Source organism: Crocuta crocuta, unplaced genomic scaffold (genome assembly GCF_008692635.1).
Source record: "Crocuta crocuta isolate KB4526 unplaced genomic scaffold, BGI_CrCroc_1.0 scaffold51, whole genome shotgun sequence".
In the NCBI taxonomy this organism is placed as follows: domain Eukaryota; kingdom Metazoa; phylum Chordata; class Mammalia; order Carnivora; family Hyaenidae; genus Crocuta; species Crocuta crocuta.
This window is the reverse complement of record NW_027527624.1, coordinates 93,787-120,146: the sequence shown is the minus strand read 5'-3', so window position 1 is coordinate 120,146 and position 26,360 is coordinate 93,787. Positions and strand designations below refer to the sequence as shown.

At 35.1% G+C, this 26,360-nt stretch overlaps 1 protein-coding gene across 3 annotated transcripts in view; it reads right to left on the bottom strand.

Annotated features, from left to right (window-relative positions):
* Positions 1-24,771, bottom strand: part of LOC144238239 (cadherin-18) — a 595,479-nt gene extending 570,708 nt beyond the window's left edge. For all 3 annotated transcript variants that reach the window (XM_077772003.1, XM_077772030.1, XM_077772038.1), the window contains exon 1: positions 24,623-24,771. The gene's annotated coding sequence lies outside the window, so the exon portion shown is untranslated. The remainder of the gene's footprint in view (positions 1-24,622) is intronic.
* Between the last annotated feature and the right edge of the window lie 1,589 nt (positions 24,772-26,360).

The following is a 26,360-nucleotide window of genomic DNA, read 5'->3' as shown; positions in this document are numbered from 1 at the left end:
TAATATTAATTTCTAATAAAGCAAATTGTTCAAGTGTTGCTATTGAAAAGATCATTTCTCCCATTTTCCTAAGATATTAAGGGGAACCAATTTTATGGACTCATTCATCCTAGTTTGTCTAGAGAATAATAATCTCTTAAAGCTAGGTAAACACACACAAGATGAGATGAAGATTTGAAATTAAAGTGCAAGTCACTCGTGGTTGTCACTGGACTTGATCAGATGAGATTTGCCCTTTGAGAAAGAATGGTGAGCTATAGAAAATCAGAATTTCCTATCCGCAAAATATTTTTAAACTTCACGCAGTCGTATTATCTCTTCTTCTCTGTTGCTACGGAAATAAAAACTCCCATAAAGATTTAGAAGCTAAAGATTTAATTCCCAAGAAACGTGATGCTATATCCTTCCTTAGGTTGTTGAGAGCACTATAATTCTCCCCAAATTAGCAAGAGAAATGTTAAAATGACATAAGCTACACAAAGGACACAAAGACAAAAATCACTCAGTTCTTCTAATTTTAACTCCCCAAAAGGATGGCATCTATGCTCCTTTTCTTTTAATCAGCCTATCGTTTAAGACATGTTGATGCAGCGCTAGGAAATGCAAATAAGCCACCTGAATTATGTATTTAGAACTTGGAATGCTTTAAATCTGAAGCAATACGTATATGACTGAATTATTATTTTCCTTCAATCACAAACCCATGGAAATACAAATAAAATGAATTGACCCTTCCTAATATTCATATTAAATTAGAAATCTGAGAGCCTGTGGCTTTTCAACAGTACATAAACTGGAAAAGAATGCAAATATGTCAAAATTTTCCTATAATTTTTACTATTTGGAAAATAGAAATGTTCAAACTGACTTTGGAATATTCACACAAGTCCTATACATTTCTTGGAAAGGTTTTCTCTTGTACACCATAACATATTCAAGTATTACATGGTGTCTTGTCCAACATATTTCTCAATATTTCAGGTCTGCATTCCACTTGCTCTCATAATTTAGATATGTTTCTCCCTATTATAAACTAGAGAAGTCATTTCTGGAAGTATACATGTGAGCGGAGAGTGTCCTTAGAAAGTAAACCCCCAGCTGAATCAGGTCCCTTACTAAAATGGCATTTAAAAAAAATGCTGGATACCCAATTTTAGGAATAATAGATTCCAAAATTCTCACAATTTTCAGAACTGTGATCTCCATCACTTTTCTATCTCAAGTAATACATATCATCTCAAATCTTAATGTGAACCAAGGGAACAAAGGAGCAAAAAGAAGATCTTTGAGAAAAACTACCCAGTAATTGGAAGCTGAGGGAGGCATGGATATTAGGGAAACAGGTGTAATCAAAAGAAGACCTAGCCACATTAAGTGATCCACTCCATGAATTTCTCTTTCAAGAATTTTTGCTTGTGTGTGTGTGTGTGTGTGTGTGTGTGTGTGTATACACACACATTTAATTTTTGACTCAGTTAAAAGGGAGTTATTCCTCCACAGTGTATTTGGATTTAAAATTGCTTGATTCAGTTACACTGAGGGCACTGTGGAAGGTAATTGCATGAAACTTTCAATACAGTGGAAGATTAAACATTCACACCTTTGAAATACTCCTTGTGACCCTACTCTAATTGTAGTGACAACTGAAGTGGACTTCACAAGACACATAAGTCTCATAAATGTCCAGAGAGAGAGAGAGAGAATGGGGTAGAGACATGACGCTTTCATACAAGTCAATGATCTTTAACCAAAAAGAAGCATTCCCCATGAATTTTACCCTAACGGTAGAGCACACATCAATGTTAACGGTTCCTATTTGTCTTGAAAAAATCTGCAACTTCAATGAAATAAAAATATTTTTATAAAAATTTGAATAGTAGCATGTATGCTGATAAAAAGAAATTTGACAAATTAATCTATGATTATAGGAAGTTAACTACACATTCATTTTGATTGTAATACGTATTTCCCTGAAACATTGTCAGAAAGATTTAATCTATTTTCAGATATCTGTAGAGTGTTATGGATGGAAGGACATGAGAGATCATCTAGCTGCTTGTTTTACACATGATAAATCAGGAAATGAGGTTAGTATTTTGTTAATAGTAGGGTGACAGGAATTAGTCATTAGCTCTTCATATGTTTTCAGTGCTTGTCTCACTGAGACTAGTAGGAAAAATATGTATCAAAAGACTTTAGAATCATTAGTTATTAACTTCACATAAATGCTATTAAATTATTTATAGTAAGCATTTTAGGAGACAAAGATCCAAATACCAATGTTCACCAATCCATAATCTACATAATTTTTCTGCTGTGGTTTCTGACACTATAGAATGTATAAAATTCCATTTCAATTCATTTCATTTTCAGTGGACAATTTCCATATGTCTACTTTTTGAAAGGTCAGTTGATTTTTCTTAACTGTATCTGACATCAAATACACAAGTCTTCTAAAATTCGAGGAAAATATCCCTAACTGAAAGTAACATTTTAAAAGTTGCTAATAGCAGGCCACCTGGCTGTCTCAGTTGGAAGAGCATGCAATACTTAACCTCTGGGTCATGAGTTAGAGCCCCATGTAGGCAGTAGACATTACATAAAGAAACAAACAAAAAATAAAATCCGCTAATTATGAAATGCACATTATTGCCTGACCTAATATTTGTCATTCCTATCATCCCCCAAAATATATTTTTCTTTTTCATTCCTGGCCCTCCTGTTATTTTTCCAGTTGGCTTTGGGACTACATTATCCTACCCTATTATATATACCAAAACTGTTCTCAGTTTTATATTTCATGTATTTCCTCCTGGAGAACAATTCGAAGGATTCCTAGTACAACATGTCACTGCATTTTGAACCTAACAGGTTTTGAATAAAGGAGACTTTGCTTATGGTGCCGCTGGGACAGAGGAATCATGTTTAGTTATAAGAAAAATCAGAAGCACCTGGGTTAAAAGACCAACTCTTGGTTTTGGCTCAGACTGTGATTTCTTAGTTTGAGAGTTCTAGCCCTGAGGCTCTCAGTGTGAAGACTGCTTGGGATTCTCTCTCTCCCACTCTGTTCCCCAATCCAGATTTCTTTTTCTTTCTCTCTCTCTCTCTCCCCACCCCCATCCGCTCTCTCTCCCTCACTCTCCCCCTCCCCCTCTCTCCCTCTCTCTTTCTTTTTCTCTCATTCTCCCTCATTCTCTCTCCCTATCTCATTCTTCCTCACTCTCTCTCTCAAAATAAACATTTTTTAAAATTTTCTTAATGTTTTATTCATTTCTAGGAGAGAGAGAGAGAGAGACAGCGTGAGCAGGGGAGGGTCAGAGAGAGAGGGAGTCACAGACTGAAATAGGCTCCAGGCTCTGAGCTGGCAGTCAGCACAGAGCCCGACGCGGGCCTCGAACCCACGAACCACGAGCTCATGACCCAAGCGAAAGTCGGACGCTTAACCGACTAAGCCACCCAGGCGCCCCAAAATAAACATTTTTAAAAATGAAATAAATATAAACATCCTATAAGATTGAGAAATGTTCAGAATAGGGAAGAAAAGTCAGTATATGTTAGTATAGCTAGTTTATATTTAACAGGATAATACAAATATTTTTATAGTAGCCATGATCCTAAATATGTAGAATTTTATTTGCAAAAGAAAATAAAGAGCATCAAAAAAAAAAAAAAAAAAGGAAACATTGAAAAGATGAAGGGGAAAAAAAGATGAGAAAGAAATAATAGTATTAAGTAGTTACATCATTTTCAGGATCACCTTTATGCTTGCTGAAATGTTATTTCTTCTGAGACTCAGTGGATCCCTGGGTAATCCTATCATTTTAGTTGCAAAAGTATCACTTCGTGTAAAAAAAAAGTCTAAAAATAATCATTTTAAAGATTATTTTTTTCAGAACAGCCTAATATTAGGCTGAATTTACCTTTAAGAAACCAGAAATGGCCTTACACATAAACCCTGACTCGAACACAGGAGACTTTTTTTGTTTGAGCAAAATACATTCAAGATTCAAGATATTCAAATTATGTTAATTGCCTACGATCTTATCAGGTGCTCTTTTCCAGTAATGAATGAAAGGATAGTAACAGTAACAGCAGTTATTCATGGATATATAGATAGACTGCTGAATTATAGATCACATATTGGATGGGGTTCTTACTGTAATATCTAAGTTCTTATAGGTACATAATTACGATATGTCTTGTCTCATATTAGACTGTTTTCATTTTTCTTTTTTCCTTAAAGTTCAGGATGGTACTTGGACATAATATAGTTTTTAAACTGATTGTTGACTCACTATTGACTACTCTTCAAAAATAATACCTTGTGTACAGATTTGCGAATAATTGCTTTGGGCTTCTGAGATAAAATAATGAATCACAATGTCTAAATGATACTGAAAATAAGTAAATCAAGTAATGAAGTAACAAGCCAAATTAACAGGTACAAAATAATGTCTTTGTGTTTAAAATAAACTTTAAGTGACAGGAGAGGCTTACAAAATAAGTAATAAAATGTATGGTCTCATTTATCTTTGAATAACACATGGTTGTATTTGTGCTTTCAAATCAAGTAGAAATATGAAAGATCCTATAATAAGAATATGCATTACACTCCTCACATGAGGCTGCTTAAATAGGTTATAATGCAATGGTTTTTGCATCTATAAAATTAATAGCTTTTATATAAAATCTCTACAATTTAGGTAAAATACCACTCAGGCTATTGTTACTTGAACAATAAAATAGCAGACATTTTGTTATACATGTAAGGTTTTTTAGAAAATTATTTTAATACATATTAACTGTGTTCATCATTTACCATTACAGGAAAAAAGATAAAATACCCATATTGATTATAATGATTTTCATTATTGGTGAAGCCATACTATGATTTTGATTTCTACTTACACAGAGATTCCTGAATTTATGCAGATTTATATCCCCTAGGATGGGGAATCTGATGGAGACATAAAGGCTAAAGATATCAATCACTTGTGATAGTCCACAGAAGCGCATAACCACTGACTTTCTTGTTTCTATAGGCCTGTCTTCATCATGATTTAGGATTGTGTGGGCCAAGCCAAGGAAACATAGATATGACCATTTCCCCTTACCTCCTTGGAAAGGACATTAAACATTGATATAGCTCCAAAGGGACAGAATGTAGACATGATGCAGGGCCTTACCACTTTAGGTCAAGACTGAAAATTAAAAACTGAAAGAAAATTAAAATGTAGCTTTCAATCTTTCATTATTCACTAGGGAAGACCAAGTGTTTTATACAAAACTCAAGATGAGAAAGTCAGCATAAAAACCTTGTTCTGTTTCTATATCTAAAGTCAGAGATAGATCTCTAATGCCAAAGTTCTCTATGTTGATAACAATTTGAGTAAAAGTACAATGGAAAAATCCATTTTTTGTGTATTAAACTGTTATTAATCTATTATATACTGTGCTATTTTCAGAGATACAAATAATTGATTTTTTAAAAAAGTACCACTTTCTCAATTTGGAATCAAAAGCATTATGTTCTAGAAGGCTCAAAATAGGAATATACCTTAGTATTTTCCCATTATACAGGAACACTGTTTAACACATACCTCTGTAATATTTGTCTGTACATACTATATATCATAACACATCACATATACCATTATATGTAGTATTAAAATTTTCCACCTGTGCATCAGGACTTATAAAAGGATTTTCATGTATGTTTGTGTTTGTGTGTGGGGGGGGTTCAGAATGGGAGATAATGATTCTTGCCGTTTTTGAGATGTTTTAAAAGATACAAAGAGAAAATAACTCTAGGTTGTCATTTTGTCTCTGTTCACTTCATCAATTGAGAAGTTTATAAATAAAAAAAGTTAATGCAAACTCCAAACTGAATAAAATATCTCTTTAATTATCTCTTTAAAAGTAAAATACATTAGTGGAAATTAAAACTAATTAATGACTTTAGGGGCACCTGGGTAGCTCAGTCCATTAAGTGTCTGACTCTTGATTTCAGCTCAGGTCATGATCTCAGTTTGTGGGTTTGAATCTCACTTTGGGTTCCGTGCTGATGGTGCAGAGTTGGCTTGGAATTCTGTTTTCCTCTCTCTCTCTGCCCCTCCCCTGCTGGCTTTCTCTCTCTCTCTCTCTCAAAATAAATAAATAAACATTTAAAAACCTAATTAATGACTTTAAATAGATTCCAAAAGGATAGGAAGAAAACCAATTTGTCAAAGCAAGCACAATAATTAAGGATTATGATTAATTAAAGATAGAAAATGTATATGGATGTAACACATGGTTTCAGGCTACTTCAACTACATGTCTCAGTATTTCATTTTTCTTTTATGTATTCATACAAACCTCTCAAGTTCACATTTCTGTCTTCTATATACATTCTGGAAGAAGTACACATTAAGAAAATATTTTTAAAATATTTCCTATCACAAGTTGAGGCTGAGGGTACTACATAAGGCTTTATCAATTTTAGCGTATCTATTTATGATACAGAACAAAAGGTATAGGTTAAAAGTCTTTCAGTAGGATTTCCTTCAGATGGGTTAAGCATCTTTGTAAAAATCATTTGGGATGGTTAGCAAAAAATGACCAATATATGAAATTCCAATCGTTTTTGAATTTTGGTAGGTCTTTACCACTAAGAATAATGGAACCATGTTCCTGTGCCCTTGACACTGAGGTTGACCTGAACTCTCCTTTGCATTCACTACTCCATTAAAATAGTATCACAGATACTTCTAAGAGAGATTAGGTGGGCAACCACTGTGGTTCAGATGGGATCTCTAAAGGTGGGAGTATATACACGTAGATTTCAAAATTCCTCTCTGAAATAGAGCTAGAGAATTCCTTTTACAAAGCAATTTTTGAGCTTAAGGTTTGTTTTATACTTACATAAACCTCAGCATGTTGCACTTGTCAGAAAAACTTCATAACCTAACAATAACCTTTTGCTATGCTTCATGTAGTGTTGTCCAGACAAATTGTCATGCTGTTCAGCTGAACAAGATTGATGACACAGCAAACTGCCAACGCAGAGCTTAGGAGAGTACACCCCTTCAGTCACCTCAGGCCACTCCACATCGCCTCCCTGGGTTGGGATAGCGGCAGCCCCAGGAGCATTTTGATTTACCAGCTGTGAGACTCCGAAGATACAAGTCCAAACATGAAAGAGTGGGTCTAAAAAATAAACCTTTCTTTCAAATATAGTTTATGTACCTTTTTGTTAGTGGGAAGAAAGAGTTATATATATATATATTTTTTTTTAATTTGGAAAATACTTAGAAATATAGCAGCCATTTCAATGAATGACAAGTAAAAGTTTTGCTTACAAAAGGTCTTACAAAATAGGAACATATTATGAATTAGGTTTTAATCAGTGCTTTGACATTGTATCATTATACTCATGATTTTAGTTTTCATTATGTTAGAGGTTTTTTTTTCATAAATGGGCTTCAAATATTTGAATATTGTATTTAGAACTCCTCTCAAAAAAAAACTAAAAATAATTCTATTATGATGTTATCTTACAATTACATATTAAGGAATTATTACTCATTTTTAAATGGGATGTCAACTGCTTCAATAGTCTAAAATAAGTATACTTGTTAGGTTGAAATTTTATGTTCTATCATTAAAAGTTGGCCAGTGCCTGGAGAAATAGGATGTTCTATATATTTATGCATAGTTGTGTTTTTTTTTTTTTTAACTTTTATTAGGCGCATAGTAAAAAAGAAAACACCTTCCAGTTCTACATATTTTGTGAAACTTGCGAAATACTGGGAAGACTGACTTAATCTCTTACCACTTCTACTCAATCAGCTTCACTAGCTCCCATGGGGGTTAAGGCACTAGGTGAGGACGGAACAGCCAGTTTGACGTGTGCATTTACAGCTGAGCGTCCTAGTGCTGTAATGCTGCCTAATGTGCAGTCAAAATGCCTACATATAAAGAGCTTAGATGTGAAAGGAGCTTATCAGTTGGAGGAGGAATCAACAGGCTAGAAAATATTTAAGTCTGATCTTTTGTAATGTTTTTGTCCAACAAGCAGCCCAGGGTATGTATATCTTCAGAATAAAAGGTTAAAAAAATACACACACACACACACACACACACACACACACACACTGGACAGTCATATACAGCCTTCAAAACTTCCCCAGCATCATGGCTTTTCTTTCTATAGATCATTACTAATATTTGGCCTTCAGGCCACTAATGCTCTCTTCATTACCCTGAACTTCCTTAAAACAGCAAAGTTGAAAGTGCATTTAAAATATTTTTTCACTGAATAATCAAAGAACCCTGTTATTAAATGTGAAGGAAAAGGATTTAGGAGTAGTGTGCAGAATCCCATGAAGATAACTCTTTAGAAACAGAGTGTGAGCAGAACTCTGGAGGATACACAAATATCATCTACTGAGTTACATGACTGGGATGCCAACTTGTATTCAAGAGTTGTAAAGGAACTCAGCGAAATCTCACCTACTTCAGATTAGGAGTATTCAAGATTTTTGAAAGCAGTAGGTCTTAAACATATTAAATATACATTTTGGACCAAAATAAAAAGCTAACACACTGTTTAAGTCAGGGCTATAAACTGAATGGAGATTTCATAAAAGAAAATGAAGAAGGGAGAAAAGGGAGGGGAGGGTAAAAGAGGAATCAAAAAATAAAGAAATATGGTGCCATTTCTATATAAATGACATGCAGGTAACAAAGATGATATAATTCAGAATTAATACTCAGAGTTCTTCAACCTTCCCTAAATGAGTTCAGGTAAACCAGATTTCTTCTCTTTGCTAGGACTTAAATATATCCATTTCTCTAATATTACATTATTCACACTGACTTTTAAAATATATTTATGTTATCATTTCATGCCAGAATTTCTTAAGAGAAAATCCAATTAGTAGTACCAACGCTGCGTTTGCAGAATAGGTGTCAGTAAATGTTTACTAATTAAAACAAATTATCTAATCAATCATTTATTTCATCACTTGGCATAGATTAGTGATTTTTATCTTAACCTACATTTGGTAATAACTTTCCTATGATATGTAATTTGGTAGTTTTCAAATCACTTAATACCATTAAAAGATTCTTAGTGGATATTTTGTTGTTGGTTGGTTTTGTTTGTTTGTTTACAAAGATAGATGAAGGCTTGTCATTCAGACTTCACTTGTTCTAGCTATAGCATATGAATCAAAAAGCATTCTGGGAAACACATAATTGGAGTTAATCAACTGGTGGACCATCTACACACAATATATTTTGCCAAGACAAATAGCATATAAATCACATCGCACTGTGAACACAATAATTTTGGAAAATGGCTTTCAGTTATTCACAAATTCAACAAAACACAAAACAACTGATCCTGGGGCACTTGGGTGGCTCAGTTGTTAAGCTTCTGACTTTGGTTCAAGCCATGATCTCACGATTTGTGAGTTCAAGGTGAACCATCCAGCTCTCTGTTGTCAGGGCAGATCCCTCTTCAGACTCTGTGTCTCCTTCTCTCTCTGTGCCCCTCTCCTGCTCTCTGTCCCTCTCAAAAATAAAAAAAAAAAGCATTAAAAAACCTGCATGTCTCCCTCTCTCTGTGCCCCCTCTCCTGCTCTCCGTCTCTCTCAAACATGAAAAAAAAAAAAAGGATAAAAAAATAACTGCTCTAGGGGTGCCTGGGTGGCTCAAGTGGTTACACAACTGACCCTTGATTTCAGCTCAGGTCATGAGCTCACCATCAAGCCCTGCATGGGCTCTGTGCTGGCATGGAGCCTGCTTCGGATTCTCCATCTCTCTCTCTCTCTTTCTCTCTCTCTCTCTGCCCCTGTCTTGCTCATGATCACTTATTCTCTATCTCTCAAATAAGTAAACTTAAAAAAAAAACTAATCTAAATCCTTCATGTAAACATGGTTTTGTTGTCAAATTATTAGATACTCCATAATTTATATAAAAAATATTTGAAATAGGTATTACAAATATTTGCATGTGATTTTTCAAGGATACAGCTTAACTTTAAGAAGAAATGTATTCAGTAGCTTCTGAAACCCTTTTTTCCCCTCAAATTTAAGGCTAGGCATCTATATGTTGCTACTTATTTCTGCAAGTTACATAAGCCTATGCTATGAAATATACTACAAGACTATTTCAGTACTTGTATTTTTTGTCTTTGAATTTGAATATTTTCCCCACTGGGAGTTGAATTGTATCCCTCAAAAAAGATATACTTGTGTACAGTAAAGGAAATAAACAAAACTAAAAGAGGACCTACTGAATGGGAGAAGATATTTAAAGATGGCATATCTAATAAGGAATTAGTACCCAAAATCTATAAAGAACTTATACAACTGAATGACATGAATAAATAAATAAATATCCAATTAAAAACTGGGCAGAGGATCTGAATAGACTTTTATCCAAAGAAGGCATCCAGTTGGCTAACAGACACATGAAAAGATGCTCACCATTACTAATCATCAGGGAAATGCAAGTCAAATACACTATGACTGAGCACAGGCAAGAGAGAGGCAGAGAGAGGGATATCTTACACCTGTCAGAATGGCTAAAATCAGAAACACAAGAAATAACAAGTGGTGGTGAGGATGTGAAGGAAAAGAAACTTCGTGTATTGTTGGAGGGAATGCAAACTGGCATAGACACTGTGGGAAACAGTATTTAGTTCTCAAAATGTTGAAAATAGAACTGTCATATGATCCAGTAATATCATCATGGATATTTAACCAAAGAATATGAAAACGCTAATTCAAAAAGATGTATCCACCTCTATGTTTACTGCAGCATTTTTTTAAAATAGCCAAATTACAGAAGTGGCCCAATGTCGTGTCCACTAATAGATTACTGGATAAAGAAGATGTGATGTGGTGTGTGTGTGTGTGTGTGTGTGTGTGTGTGTGTGTGTATACCTATATATATATATACACACACACATATATACACACACATATATACATATATACACATAAATACATATAATGGAATATTACTCAGCCATCAAAAAGAATGAAATCTTGCTATTCACCTGGACATGCATGGAGCTAGAAAGTATAATGCTAAGTAAAATACATCAGTCAGAGAAAGACAAACAATATATGATTTCATTCATATGTTGAATTTAAAAAACAAAATAAATGAATAAGAAAGGGACAAATCAAGAAGGTTACAGATTGTGGATAGAGGGAATGGGTGAAATAGATGAAGAGAATGAAGAGTACACATTGGTGATGAACACTCAGATATAGAATTGCTGCAGCAGTAAGTTGTATGCCTGAAACTAATATCACACTGTGTGTTAACTATGCCGGAATTAAAATTTGCCATAGAGGGTATCTGGGGGGGAGGTGGAATGAATAGGCAGAGCACAGATGATTTTGAAATGAAAGCAAGGTATTGGCAGAGTTGGTTCATGAAAATGAAATGTTCTATATGATACTATAATGGTAGAAACATTAAAGTCATTACAAATTTGTCCAAACCCATAAAATGTACACCAGCAGTAAACTCTAATATAAACTATGAATTTTGAGTGATGTTAATATAGTTTCATCAATTGTAACAAATGGGCCACACTGGCTGGGGATAGGTGTGGATAGGTTTTTCTGAGAAATCTCTATATTTTCTGTTCATTTTTGCGGGAGCCTAAACTTGCTCTTAGAGAAAAAATATTAAAAGGAGAGAGCGAGCGAGCCAGTGAGTGAGCCAGCGAGAGCGACAGAGGGAGAGACATTGAAATCTAACTTCCAGTATCTCAGAATTTGACATTACTTAAAATTAAGACACTTATACAGGTATTTGTGTTATAATTAGGTCATTAAAGGGAGGCCTTATTTTAAAAAGTTTGGGCCAGAGAGAGGATTCGGAGACAAGGCGATACATACAGAAAACAGACTAAGTGAAGACTCAGGAAGACCGCCATCTCTGTGCCAAGGAATGACTGAGCTAAAAGAAAGGCATGGAACAGATTCTCCTCACAGTCTTCAGAAGGAATATCTTGCTTTTAGATGTAAAGCCTCTAGAAATGTAAGACAATAGATGTCTGTTGTTTTAAGACACACACTTTTTAGTGCTTTGTTGAAGTACTTCGAAGAAACTAATAAACTTCCTTTGTCAGGATTCAGTAAAAAAGTTGAATCAAATATATAAAACATATCTCATGGATTTCCAACAGGCAAAGTTAGCTATAAAGCAATTAATGAAGAAAAGGCTATGGTATGCCTTAAGTAAATGAGGATTAGAGTGGGTGCTTTCAATAGGCAGTTGGAGACAGAGTGGCCCCGTTAGAAGCTGCCGTAGTTTTGGGTGGGGACTTACAGGAACAAACAGATATGCTAAGGAGAAACCACTAGTAGATGTGAGGGTCAGTTAATCTGCAACTGGAAAGTGAAGCCCTTAGGGAGGATGAATACCTGGGAATGAAGAGCAGATTCCTCCACCTGGGATGTAGGTCCTTTTCACTAAAATCCATACAGTCGTGTCCTAATTCTATACAAATACTCTTTCCTCCTCATAATCTGCCACAGTAACTCTGTGAAGTCTGCACTTAACAAGTTATGGAGATCACTAGATTGTCCTAGCATATAGTCGAGGAAGGAAATAGGATGAAAAGAGTGTAGACAATTATCAATAATCCAGCAATTTGATAGAAAATGGGAGTACTAGAAAGACACCACCACCATTATTATTCTCATTCCTAGTAACATTCAAGGTGTTGAGCTCCTATTTTGTGACAGGTGATACACATGATAATGTATAAATGCTACTTCACTTAATACTTACATATACAGTATTTTATATACACACATAAATATATTTGATATATAAGATAAACTTGATAAGAGTTACTTGATATATGTGTTTGTGTATGTGTGTGTGTTACATGTTTGACTCCCGAATATCCATTTGAAACTGACAAAGAAAATATATGATGGATGTAATGGTATGCTATTCCCTTCTGATAATTGGTTCCAAAATGGTCATATGACTCAGTTCTTGTCAATACCATCCAAGGACCCTTTTGCTAAAGATTTCTTGGAATATTATCTCAGCTTTAAAGAGAAAATCATAGAATACAGATTCTTTCTTTCCTGCTCAATGTTACTAAAGGAGCATTCGGTCTTAGAGGTTTCTGAGAGGGAACTTCTGTCCATGAGGAAAGCCAGTCTTCATGGACACTGCCAACCTATGGAAGAACATGCAAATAAGTCAATCAGGAAAAACAGGGCCAGAATACAGATGGTCTCAGGCCAGGAGTTGGAAGCATCCTCAAACTCTTTCTTTAAAAGTTAATGAAGTTCCTTATTGTTAAAGTCTTTTTTTTAGTTGGCTTTTCTAGAACTTGTAGTTGAAAGCATGCTAACAAATAGAATTATTCCAATTTTATACAAGAATAAAGCACATTCAAATAGGGAGTTAAATTGCTCATGATCACAAAGCTAGTAGCTCTTCTATTGTCTTTAATCTCAGTCTTTCATGACTCACTATTCTTCATTCCTTATTCAGAAGATCTAAAGAGTCTTGAATCCAACACAAGAAATTTAACTTATGATTCAGCACCCTTCTTACCTTTTGAATAAAAAATGCTTGACAAATTACCCAGTTAAATTCCTATTTTTTCTGGTAGTCCTGAAAAATAAGACTATAGTGACAGTGGAAACTATACATACTTCTATATTTTTTAAGACTATGTATTTTTTTTTAATGTTTTACTTATTTCTAGGAGAGAGAGAGAGAGAGAGAGAGACAGCGTGAGCAGGGGAGGGTCAGAGAGAGAGGGAGTCACAGACTCTGAAACAGGTTCCAGGCTCTGAGCTGTCAGCACAGAGCCCGACGCAGGGCTCGAACCCAACAACTGCGAGATCATGACCTAAGCGAAAGTCGGACAATTAACCGACTAAGCCACCCAGGCGCCCCAAGACTATGTATTTCTGAAAAGTATAAAGATGCTATGAAATACAAGTCCCAGCCCATTATGCTTATTTTTTTAACTTAAATTTTGTAGCTATTGTTTAATGAACACTGAATAATCATTGAATTCTGAGTATGACAGCTAAAAATGTCAACATTAAGTTTTTGTTGTTTTCATTCTGGTGTGAAATACAACATAGTAACCCAGTAAAATACATTTGAATTTTCTTTCTAGACTTTCCTGAATCTCTTGTGTTTCAAGCTATATCTTAATCACACGGTCTAATGGCAATAGAAAAATCCCTTACTCTAATTGTAATGGGAAGATTTAGAAAATTATTTCACACAATTTATTCCAAATTTGGTTCTTATCCTAATTATTGAATAACTGTAAATACTTCTTTCTTATAATCTTATGATCTTGATGTGTTACAAGATCAACATAGCAGATGATCAGATAATTAATTCACTGGGTTTGTAATGTTGCATTCCAATTTAAATATTTCATGTTAATCTTGGGTAAGTACTATTTACATAGAAAAACATTATAAATGAAAACTCCAGAATTTTACACTTCAATCTGGTTCTTATTTTTAGTTATTAAGATTCTGGCATAAGTTATATAAAGAAGTATAACGTTGTCTTCTATTATATTATGGCAATTTTATTGTTCTCAGAAAATATCCCTAGAGCAGAGAAGTGTCCAAATATCCTTATCTGTATCATAAGTACTCAGGCTAATAAAACTTTGCTACCTATGAAATACTTTATTTTCATTTTTTTAAATTTATTTCTAGGAGAGAGAGAGAGAGACAGCGTGAGCAGGGGAGGATCAGAGAGAGAGGGAGTCACAGACTGAAACAGGCTCCAGGCTCTGAGCTGTCAGCACAGAGCCCGACGCGGGGCTCGAACCCACGAACCGCGAGATGATGACCTAAGCGAAAGTCGGACGCTTAATCGACTAAGCCACCCAGGCGCCCCTACTTTATTTTCATTTAAATAATCAGTTCAGTTTTGCCACATTGTTACTAATTTCATCATGAGTTGGAGCAGTTTATCATCAAGAGATCGTATTTCCAAAGTTCTTATTCATATTTCCATAAAGTGACCTTGAGAGTGTCAAAGGTTTTGTATCAGGTGATTAAAAATGCTTTGAAATATATAAACTATTTGACATGTCAATAGATTGAATACAGTTCTTAGGTACAAAAACCATACATGTTAGTGTGATCATTTGAAATGTACATATATAAAAACAGGAAACAAAAGATCATAAAAAATGATCTGTGATAAAAAGACAAGAATTTGGTCTTCATTTAAACCTCAAATAACTATTTGTGTTTATTAAATTACTGGTCTTTGGAGAGTAGGTGCAAAAATCTTTTGTGCATTATAAAATATAATATTGTCCATGACATAATATTGATACACATGAATATCTGAAATTGTTTAAGGGAAGAAACTTCAAAAAGACATACAGAAACTAAAAATGAATGATCCTCTCTTGAATCTGTGCCATGGAAACAGCTATAAAATAGAAAACTGAAAGATATTTATGATCTTCAATAATTCAGGAGTCATTATGTAAATACAAAAGGCAAACAATTTTTAAGTCATATTGTAATATGCACAAAGCACTTTAAGTAAGGACTTAAATTTGTTTAAATCTTCACAGCTTAGGTAATAGTCCGATTTTTTTTCTTAATTCTGAGTCTCCATTTTTAGTTTATAATCATTAATTTACTTGTGCTATCAGAACAATAGTTTATCCACTTATTAAAATCAGGTAGTGTTGTATTAGATTCATCTTTTAAAGATTGCCTTGTAAATCAATAGTAATCATTCTTTTTGTTTTTTTTTTTTAAGATTTGTACTTTGCTTTTGTTTCAAATGAAGAGAGATGGCAATACTTAAAAAAATAAACTTATCAGTAGAAATAACAGTCACATATCAGTGTCTTAGTAACAAATTAAGAAAAGACCCCCAGATTAATTGCATTCAGGGGTACAGCTACAATGATTAGGGAAAAGTATATAGTTAACTTAAAAGTCTGTTTTGCTACCTCACCATGTATACTTGGACCCATAGGAAAAATAGATTATTGATTCTTTATGCTGACCACTCTTGACTGAAATAGTCAGGAATTTCATGAAGGAAACCATATTTTTCTTCCAAAATAAGATATGGCATCAGTGTCAAATTCCAGAGGATGATTTCAATGGGGGCACCACAGACTACCTGGCAACATTCACATAAGTGAAATACATATGGGCCACCGGCCCTTGGATTGTTCCTGTACAGGAACATCTTTATATATATAGAGAGAGAGAGGACAATGTTTAAACAGAAAGGGAAGCTAATCCCCTAGCGACATTTACCAAAGTGTACCACTGTGTAGGACAGCCTAAGAGGCAGAAAGGAGAGGACCGAGCCCAGGGTGTTCTTAGCACCACACTCTGTGCCAAGGAAACAAATTCAGGACTTTCTAAGTAGGAAGGGACCTAGTAAACAGTCTATGCTCTCAGTTAAGACTGGGAGGGAGGCCTCCAGCCTAGAAACCAGAACAATGAGATACAAATTATTAGCGGCTGATGACCCAGCATGGAATCAGCTCAGTCCATACTGACTGCATCAGAGTTGAGGTCTCCAGTCCAGCGGCCAATTAGAGGATAGGCTGAGAAATCTTCACTAGAAATATTAATGAATTCTAGGACTTCTAGATTTTTTTTCAAAATTTCCAAGAAAATATAGAGGCAACATGAACAGATCCATATATAACTCTGATACTGAAGTTAATGTTAACAGAGTTTAATCCACTGAATAATGGGCTTAAAAATGGTTGAAAGGAGGGATGCCTGGAGGGCTCAGTGGGTTAAGGGATGGACTCCTGTTTTTTACTCAGGTCCCGAGCTTGCTGTTGATGGGATTAAGCCTCCTACTGGGCACCTTGCTGACAATGAGGGCAGAGCATGCTGGGATTCTCTCTCTCTTGCCCTCCCATGTGCATGTTTTCTCTCAAAATAAATAAACTTTTAAAAATAAATTTAAAAATGGGGCATTTGGGTAGCTCAGTCAGTTAAGCGTCCAACTTCAGCTCAGGTCATGATCTCACAGTTCGTGGGCTCAGGTCCTGCATCAGGCTCTGTGCTGATGGCTCAGAGCCTGGAGCCTGTTTCAGATTCTGTGTCTCCCTCTCTCCCTGCCCTTCCCCTGCTCACACTGTCTCGGTCTCTCTCTCTCTCAGAAATAAAACATTAAAACAATTTAAAAAAATAAAATAAATTAAAAATGAAAAATGGATGAAAGGCTGTAGAATTTGACCAGAAAACTATGGTCTATATAAAATAACTACATGGCCTCATCAGGGAAATACAAATCAAAACCACGCTGAGATACCACCTCACACCAGTCAGAGTGGCTAAAATGAGCAAATCAGAGAACTCTAGATGCTGGCGAGGATGTGGAGAAACGGGCACCCTCCTACACTGTTGGTGAGAATGTAAACTGGTGCAGCCCCTCTGGAAAACAGTGTGGAGGTTCCTCAGGAAACTAACAATAGAACTCCCCTATGACCCAGCAATAGCACTGCTAGGAATTTACCCAAGGGATACAGAAATGCTGATGCATAGGAGCACATGTACCCCAATGTTCATAGCAGCACTCTCCACAATAGCTAAAACATGGAAAGAGCCTAAGTGTCCATCAACAGATGAATGGATCAAGAAGATGTGGTTTATCTATACCATGGAATACTACATGGCAATGAGAAACAATGAAATCTGGCCATGTGTAGCAACATGGATGGACCTTGAGGGTGTTATGCTGAGCGAAATAAGTCAGGCAGAGAAGGACAAATATCATATGTTTGCACGTATAGGAGGATTAGGAGGAACTTGACGGAGGAACAAGGGGGAGAAGAAGGGCGGAAATGGTGGGGGAAAGGGAGAGAGGCAAACCATGAGAGACTCTTGAATGCTGAGAAACAAACTGAGGACTGATGGATGTGGGTTGGAGGGGGGAGATGGGCATGGAGGAGGGCACATGTGGGGATGAGCACTGGGTGTTATATGGAAATCAATTTGACAATAAACTATTTGTAAAAAAATAAAAATAAATAAAAATCCCTTAAAGCACAATAAAATAAAATAACTACATGGAAATTCCAGAAAAAATGTAATCTAAATCAACATATTAACAATATAATGACAAACTAGAAATAAAAGTAATAATGAATTGGAAAAAAAAANTGAAAAACAAAAGCAAAAAGAGTAAAAATTTTTAAAAGAATTATTTAAGAAAGTGATCTTATTATATTAGAATCCAAGAGGCAAAAAAAAAAAAGGAAACAATTATTGAAGAGAAAAATAGCTAAATCTTTTCCAAAATTTGAAAGCCATCAACCTACACCTTTGCTATACAGTTGAAAACCTAAGCATAAATATTCATTAAACTTCATGGAGGCCTATCTCTATTTATATACATCTCAATTTATTTAAATATACAATCTATTTAATATACATGTTTCATGCTTATATGTAAAAATATACATGTGTATATATATATATATAATATTTAGAAATGTCCTGTTTATTCAAAAGGAACAGGTTATTTTAAACAAAAAAACTAATATAACAGACCAAAAATATTCTTAAAATGCTCAAAGGAAATAGACTGTCAACCTACATTTTTATTCCCATTCCAAATATTAACTGTAAAATGAATGATAGTTTTTTTTTCCAGAAGAAAATTGGCCACATGTTAATGTAAACTATGTAAACTAGAAGGGGACTTCTTTAGCCCAAGAAAAAGTATAACAGACGTAAACAGAGCTGTACAGACATAAAAAGAAAACAAGTACATTCAAAACCATAAGTGACTTTTAATTGTATGAAGTTATAATAATGCATATGGTTTTAAAATGTAGAGAGAATTAAAAGCATGAAAGACATTGATTACAGGTAAGTTTAAGAGGTCATAATTTTCTTACGAATGATATTGATATTAATAATAAGAATTTAGTTACTCATTTTGGATCTCCAGTTTACCTACCAGGGAAAGAAAAAAAAGTTACCTTCTACTAAAAAAGATCTAGAACTAAAATGCTAAGGGGAAGTAGATTTTAAATGGAGGCAAAAGGAGAAAAAAAATGTTACACAAGACAATGGGACAAAGAGTACTATAAAACACACAAAACCAAAGGTCAGTTATTACTTTGCAGGTTAATGGTGCATATCTGTTAGTTCAAGTTAAAATACATCCTAACAGATAAAATTTTTTAAAAAAACATCAACTATGCTGGTCATGAAAATCTACTTTAAAAATATTTTTAAACATTTATTTATTTTTGAGAGACAGAGAGAGACAAAGCACGAGCAGGGGAGGGGCAGAGANGGTGTTATATGGAAATCAATTTGACAATAAACTATTTGTAAAAAAATAAAAATAAATAAAAATCCCTTAAAGCACAATAAAATAAAATAACTACATGGAAATTCCAGAAAAAATGTAATCTAAATCAACATATTAACAATATAATGACAAACTAGAAATAAAAGTNAGCACGAGCAGGGGAGGGGCAGAGAGAGAGAGAGAGATACAGAATCCGAAGCAGGCTGTAGACTTTGAGCTGTCAGCACAGAGTCAAATGTCGGGCTTGCACTCATGAACCCTGAGATCATGATGTGAGCTCAAGTCTGAGACTTAACCAATTGAGCCACCCAGGCACCCCCAAAAATCACTTTAAATGTAGGAAGTGTCCTTGTTGTTATAGATGGCAGTCCTTTGTCATTCTCATGTCCTAGGTCATCAACTGTAATAATGATTTTTCAATAGTATATTTGGTCATACAGATAGTTTTAATGTTCACACAAGTATACTTTTTCCTGAGAAGATCCTGTTTCTTCAGGTTTAGATTTTTCAAGATTTACCCATTTGTTGACTGTACTCAAACTGTTTTCTTCTAGATTTTCTTGCAACTTTTAATTTTTAAGTTTTTAACTCTTCAAACTTCTATGTCAATAGTTCATTTCCCAGCTTTCATACACAATTCATAATTTTCTCACTGTCAAAAAGTGATTAGTACACCATACAATTACATATATTGTAATACATTTGTGCATGCTCTATTGTTTTACTTGTTCGTGATTTTTTTTCTTGCCAGTGTAGTACTATTTTAAGATTAAAGTTATAATATGTTCCATGACTACTAAAATAATTGTGACGGTCACTCGTTTTTGAAGTGTTCTGTGTTGTTTTTAAATACCTATTCTCTAACATATACGTGTGTGTATGTGTGCATATATATGTGTGTGTATATGTGTGTGTGTGTATCTATAAGGTTTTATCTAGAGACAAATATTACTGCAAATTTGTTGAAAACGTATTTAGTTTATGTATTAATTTTGAATAGGCTTCTATGATAGTAAGCAGAGTATTTCTTGATATTTTAAAGTTATTTTTCCCTGATGCTGACCTTTCTATTTTTTCCATTATATCATAGAAATTAAGTGGGTTCTAAGCTCACTTGTTAACTAGTAATTCTATTTCTGCATTAAAGGGAACGGGATATATTTTCCAATTTCATTTATACATCAGAATAGAGATAAAAATTGGTTTATACAGCTAATTCATCTGATTTTTCTACAGTTCCATAAGTATTTTATTGGATATCAGTGATAAATCTTATCTGTAGAAAAAAAATCTTAGATTTCCATATTTTAACATCAACTATTCTTTTATTCCAAGCAGTACAACTTTAAAAACTGTCCTACATAGTAATGAGACAAACCCATAGTTCCTTGTGTAAGCTCTCATTTTAATTCTCATGGTTTTAGTTTTTCTTTCTTTCTTTTTTTTTTTTAAGGTTTACTTATTAATTTTGAGAGAGAGAAAGAGACAGTGAGTGAGGGCAGAGGTGATGAGAGAATGCCAAGCAGGCCCTGCAAAGCCAGCACAGAGCCCGATGCGGGCCTCAAACTCACAAACCGGGAGATCATGAACGGAGGTGAAGTTAGACGTTTACCTGACTGAGCCACCCAGGTGCAACTCATGATTTTAGCTTTTAGGATTGTTTCACTGAAGGGAAAAAAAAGGGGGGCTGGCATTTACTGTTCAAGAAAGAGGTTCCAATCATCCTTGGACCCAAAGGCCAACATATGATTTACAAAAATACTTAAGATTGTCAGACACAAATATGAAGCTTGACTAACATTTTTATCTCTTTCAATTCTTAAATTCCATCATCTATTCACTGGTCTCTATCCAAATCAGATAGTATGCTAACTTTGGAATGCTAGAGAAAATACCACAGAGATAATAGGCAACAGTATATATTTCGTAGATAAAACTAAGTTTCATCAAATATTTAGAGTGAAACATCAAAATGCAATCAACATTTAGATACTTGGAAAGATGTTAATATTTTGCTAAAATTTTCAGCCTTTATCCAGATGTCTGGCAGCACATAAGGAAAACAAGACTCTCTGTGAATAAACATAATCTCAATTACTCCAAAATGCCGTTTTCCCACCCATTTCCAATTTTCTTTTTTTAACAGAGAACATAATCACACATTGGGTGATTGTAGAGATTAACAATCCTGGCTCCTAAGGACAGGCTATTACAGCGCATTCACTAAGCATTCCAACGCCTATGCCATTTAAGCGGAGACTAAATTAGGAGACAGTGTAAACTTCAGCAGTTTTCTGCCTGTTGCTGTTGTCATTTTGATATAACCCAAAACACAGAAAGGATGCATTGAAGGCTTCTTGACTGTTGAGAGGGAAGTATTCTTTAAAAATGTAATTTTACTTCATTTTCCAGAAGTAATTATAAGTTATTTTTATTTTTCTGTTGACATAAATCATATACCTACCTACTTGAAAGTATTATTAGCCTTATTTTAACAAGTTCTTTTCTAATGTCATGGAAAATTAATGGCCTACAGAGTAACATCTAGCTTTGTTCTTTAGTTTATAATGGAAGCAATTATTATGACATATAGAATAAATATCTTCATAAAAATATTAGAAGGGAATATTTTGTATCTTTTAGACTCGTTTTTCTTAATTTTCTGATAAACATTTCCACCTCAGATTTCTGATTTTTTTTTGGAAGAAATGTTAGGTGTTTTTTGTTTTTGTTTAGTTTCACGTTTTTATTTAAATTACACTTAGTGAACATACAGTGTAATATTAGTTTCAGGTGTACAATTGAGTGATTCATCAGTTACATAGAACACCCAGTGCTCATAGTCTGTTTAACAAAAAAATCTACCCCCTCCTTCCCCCCAAAAAAGAATTGTATTAAATATATAATGCAAATACGGAGAATAGAAAACACTCCTGAGGTAGAACAAGTGGGGTATAATTTTGAACCTCCTGCTATTGAAACTGGGAGAAAGAGCACATCTGACTCCATGTTGCTATACCGTCACTGCCATCACCTAAGGCTTCCATACTTCTGCTCAGCTCTGCAGAAAGCCCCGTTAATCACTGAAGGGATTTTGCTAACATTTAAGTTTTGTGAAAATAGCTCACTCCAAACTTACCCCACCGGAAGAGATAAGCACCTACAGAGAAAACCCTGTCATGTTTAACATTTACTAGAATGACAGGACCAGATTTTTGGACACAGAGATCAACCGACCATAGACAGAAAACCGACCCTGACACAACCTTCCTCGGACCATTGCAGGCAACTAAGTATCTACAGACATGAGTCACCTCCTGACTCCAATTTCCTCCTGCGTCATGCTCTTCCTACGGTAAGAGAAACTCAAGTTTTATGCTGAGTTAAGATGGTTCTTTAGGACAACAATTGGTCATCTCCTCTATCTGCGAGTATCCCTGAATCAAAATGCTTTCCTGAAAATCTTGCTTCTTATCGGCCTCTCCCATGGTGGGAAGAACAAGCTTACTCTCAGTTACATTATATTCTTCTGTTTCGTATGCTAAGTTTCTATTTTAAGAATTACTGTTTCCCCTGAGACAGCGTTTCCAAGTTTGGGGCCAGAGAGAAACATATATTGAGTTCTAATTATTAGAAAACTGTCATTAAAGACTCTAAGTTCAATTAGGGCCAGCTGTATTACTTTCTTAATTTCCTTTTCTTATACCTGCATCCCTTATGTTTACAAAAGATTTTACCTTTGGAAGTTTATGATTTGTCATCATTGTATATACTGATGTGGATAAAAACCGTTTCCTCATGTTATACAATGTGAATTTTGTTTAGGTGTTTATGTCTGAATGTAGTTTTATAACATCTAAAATTAACCCCGGTACATCCAGACTCCGTTTTGTGATCTTTTCTCCTCAGCTGCTATTTACTCCCAGGCTTTCAAAGGTACTTAACATCCTACTGTGCTTCATGACCCTCCACCCCTGCTCATACCAACACTGATATTTATAAGGAGAAAAAAAAAAATAAAGTGCGCTTATCTGTTTTTCACCTGTTTGTATAGATTTCACTTTATACTTTAATGCATTTAGAAACAATTATAATTCCAACTGAGTAAATATATATTAAATTCAAGTAATTATGGCTTATTATATAAATCTCAGAATTTATCTGCCGGAGGATAGGATTGTGCTTATTAAAGAGTAAATTTCTAGACTGCTGTACCCAATAGAATTGTTGCCTGGGTGATTCAGGAAGGACTCCTAGACAATTATTTTGTATAATGTAAAAGACACTCTCATTTGGTAAACTCTATGGTAGTTTATTAGTCTCCCACAGCACTAACGTATTAACTTTAAAAAGGAATGGCTTTACCAGTACATTCAGATATATGCCACAGACCAGCGTGTAAAGAGCATAAGAAATACTGCTGATTTCCACAGAGCATCAAAGTAGGAACACCATTAACAGAAAGCATGGTAATACAGGCGATAATGACTGTTGAAAGTGTGGAATTTAATCACTGAAAACAAGACTCAGGAGTCTCCAGTTTGTATACCAGCGGCCAAACTACAGAGCTAGCCCCAGTTAAAAACCTAAAATGGCTGATGAAGGATAGACAATGAGCCGGTATGATGGAAGAGCTCTATTATCAACAAAACAGCTGACCCTCCATCTTGTATTGCTGACAGTTTTCATCAGTTTCTTGAATATAAAGAAGTAATTAAAATAAAAAACAGACACCAGACTTGAAAGTGCCCTGAGCAGACAAAACCAATGTAATCATACATGCAATGCTTAATTTAGCTTATTTTACAAGGCTAACTTGGCATGGGTCACTTCTTGTTATGCCTCTGGAAATGACAAACAAAACGTACACCGGTTCCAAAAATTAATGTGAAGTAAACATTGGCCAATTTTCTATCACACAAGAAAATTCTAAGAATAAACAGTCACTGCTTTCTCACTATATAAGCTGCTTTATAACAATATATCCCAGAGCCTTATTCCATGTTTTGGTTTGGTGAGTCGTCTTTTGGGTGTGTGCACAATGAACTTTTACTAATTACTACTTCGGTGATTCATGGTTTTGAGCCTATTATTTCTAAAATTTTGACAAAGTAAAGGTAAGAACTGCATTGAGATTGTATTCTGGTGTTAACTGTCATGTGTGTACAGTGTTCAAATTGAGCTGGATGGGAGGCATGTACTTGTGTCCATAATTTAAGACAGTGAGCATGTGTTCTGTTTCCCCTTCAAGCCCCTGGGCCATGGTTCCCACCGTCTTACCTCCTTCCCAGGGTTGAGGAAGTTTCCCAACAAAAGTCAATGGATGTGTTCAGCCGAGATTATGGGACCATCACCCGCTGGAGCTGAGCTGGAGGAAATGCAGTGTCTGCCATGGGTTGAACGAAGAGCTGATGAACTGAGGGCCTGGGAACCAGAAGTTCCAGAAGTTAAAACTTACGTGCGACTCACGCACAGACCTCCCTGAGGTTGGGCTTGGCGGTGACGGCCCACACCTGGGTCTGACTTTGAGCCCGCCTCTTCCATTCCTCTTGATCAACCACGTAAGTATATTCACCTTTGATGCTGCAGCCCCACTTTGTGGAGGTTCAGAAACTAATAAAACCAGGGGCACCTGGATTTCTCAATTGATTAAGCTTCTAACTCTTGATCTCTGCTCAGGTCATGATCTCAAGTTGGGGAAGATCCAGCCCCAAGTGGGGCTCTGCGCTGACAGCATGTGCCTGCTTAGGATTTTTTCTCTGTTCCTCCCTGCTCCCACATGTGCTCACTCTCTTAAAACAAATAAGTGAACTTAAAAAAAAAATAAAACCAGAAAAATGAAGGACAGAATTAAGGGCCCATGGGCAGGGAGTGAAAATAGGGAAAGGTTTGTGATCACAGGGATCAAAATTCTTTAAGTGAAGAAAAGATTATGAACCATCTGTGACTAGAATAAGAAGGAGAAAGCGAAAGCTTAAGTATTTCTCTCTACGAAGGGCATTAGTTCATTGGCTCCTAACTAATACATTGGATTAATAACTAATAACTTATGTCCTGCAATAAAATAAGCAGAAAATCATAAAATCTTGAATATGGTCTAAAAACTATCTCAACCAGACTGTTACACAGCAGTATTTTCAGCCAAAATCCTAACTCCCAGATCAAGCATTCCAGGAACTCAATGTCTTTTGAAGAAACCCCACGCCTATTTTGTTGTGTCGTGCATGTGCGTCCATTCAGTACAGACAAGAGTTCTCTGTAACAGCCCTTGTCAAATTGTTGGCTTTTAAACAATGTACTGAGTTTTTGCAATAGTTGATTACAGTGCTCTTCAAAATGGACAATTTGGGTGAAAGGCTTTCAAATATCCTCTCGAAAAGTAATTCAGACTCACATATCATTGGCCAAAAGGATTTATAGAAGCAACATTTTGATTGCATTTTGAAAGAACACACACAAATAGGAAGCAGATGAGTGATAGCACCTTAAAGGAGATATTTATGGAAAAATATTTCCCATACTTTAATATAGAACTTATTGCAGTAACTATGTACATATGAGCAAAGAAAGCTTATAAAAAATAAATGTTAACATAATTAAACATACTTTGGCGTCTGGAAATTATGTTGTATGAAGTTCCTCCTCTCTTGAGCCCAAAGCCTCAGTCTGTGTGTGCAGTGCCAGAGCCTTGCCTCTCTCCTATGCCCCTGCCCCGAATATTCATCTACCCTGCTAGCAAATTAGAATCACCTGGATCACCGTAACGTCACCTAAGCTCTTAGAGTCCACTCTCAGATACTAAGATTTACTTGGTCGCAGCTGAGACCTAGGGGACATGGGGATTTTTTAGATGCAGTTCATCTAAAAATATATTTTAGGGGCGCCTGNGTTCATAAATATAAGCCTATAAGTATAATAAACACATATATGCATATATACCAATATGACATTAATTAAAATATTATATTAAATATATCTCCCAACATTTTTTACATACATATTTAAACTTTATGTATGG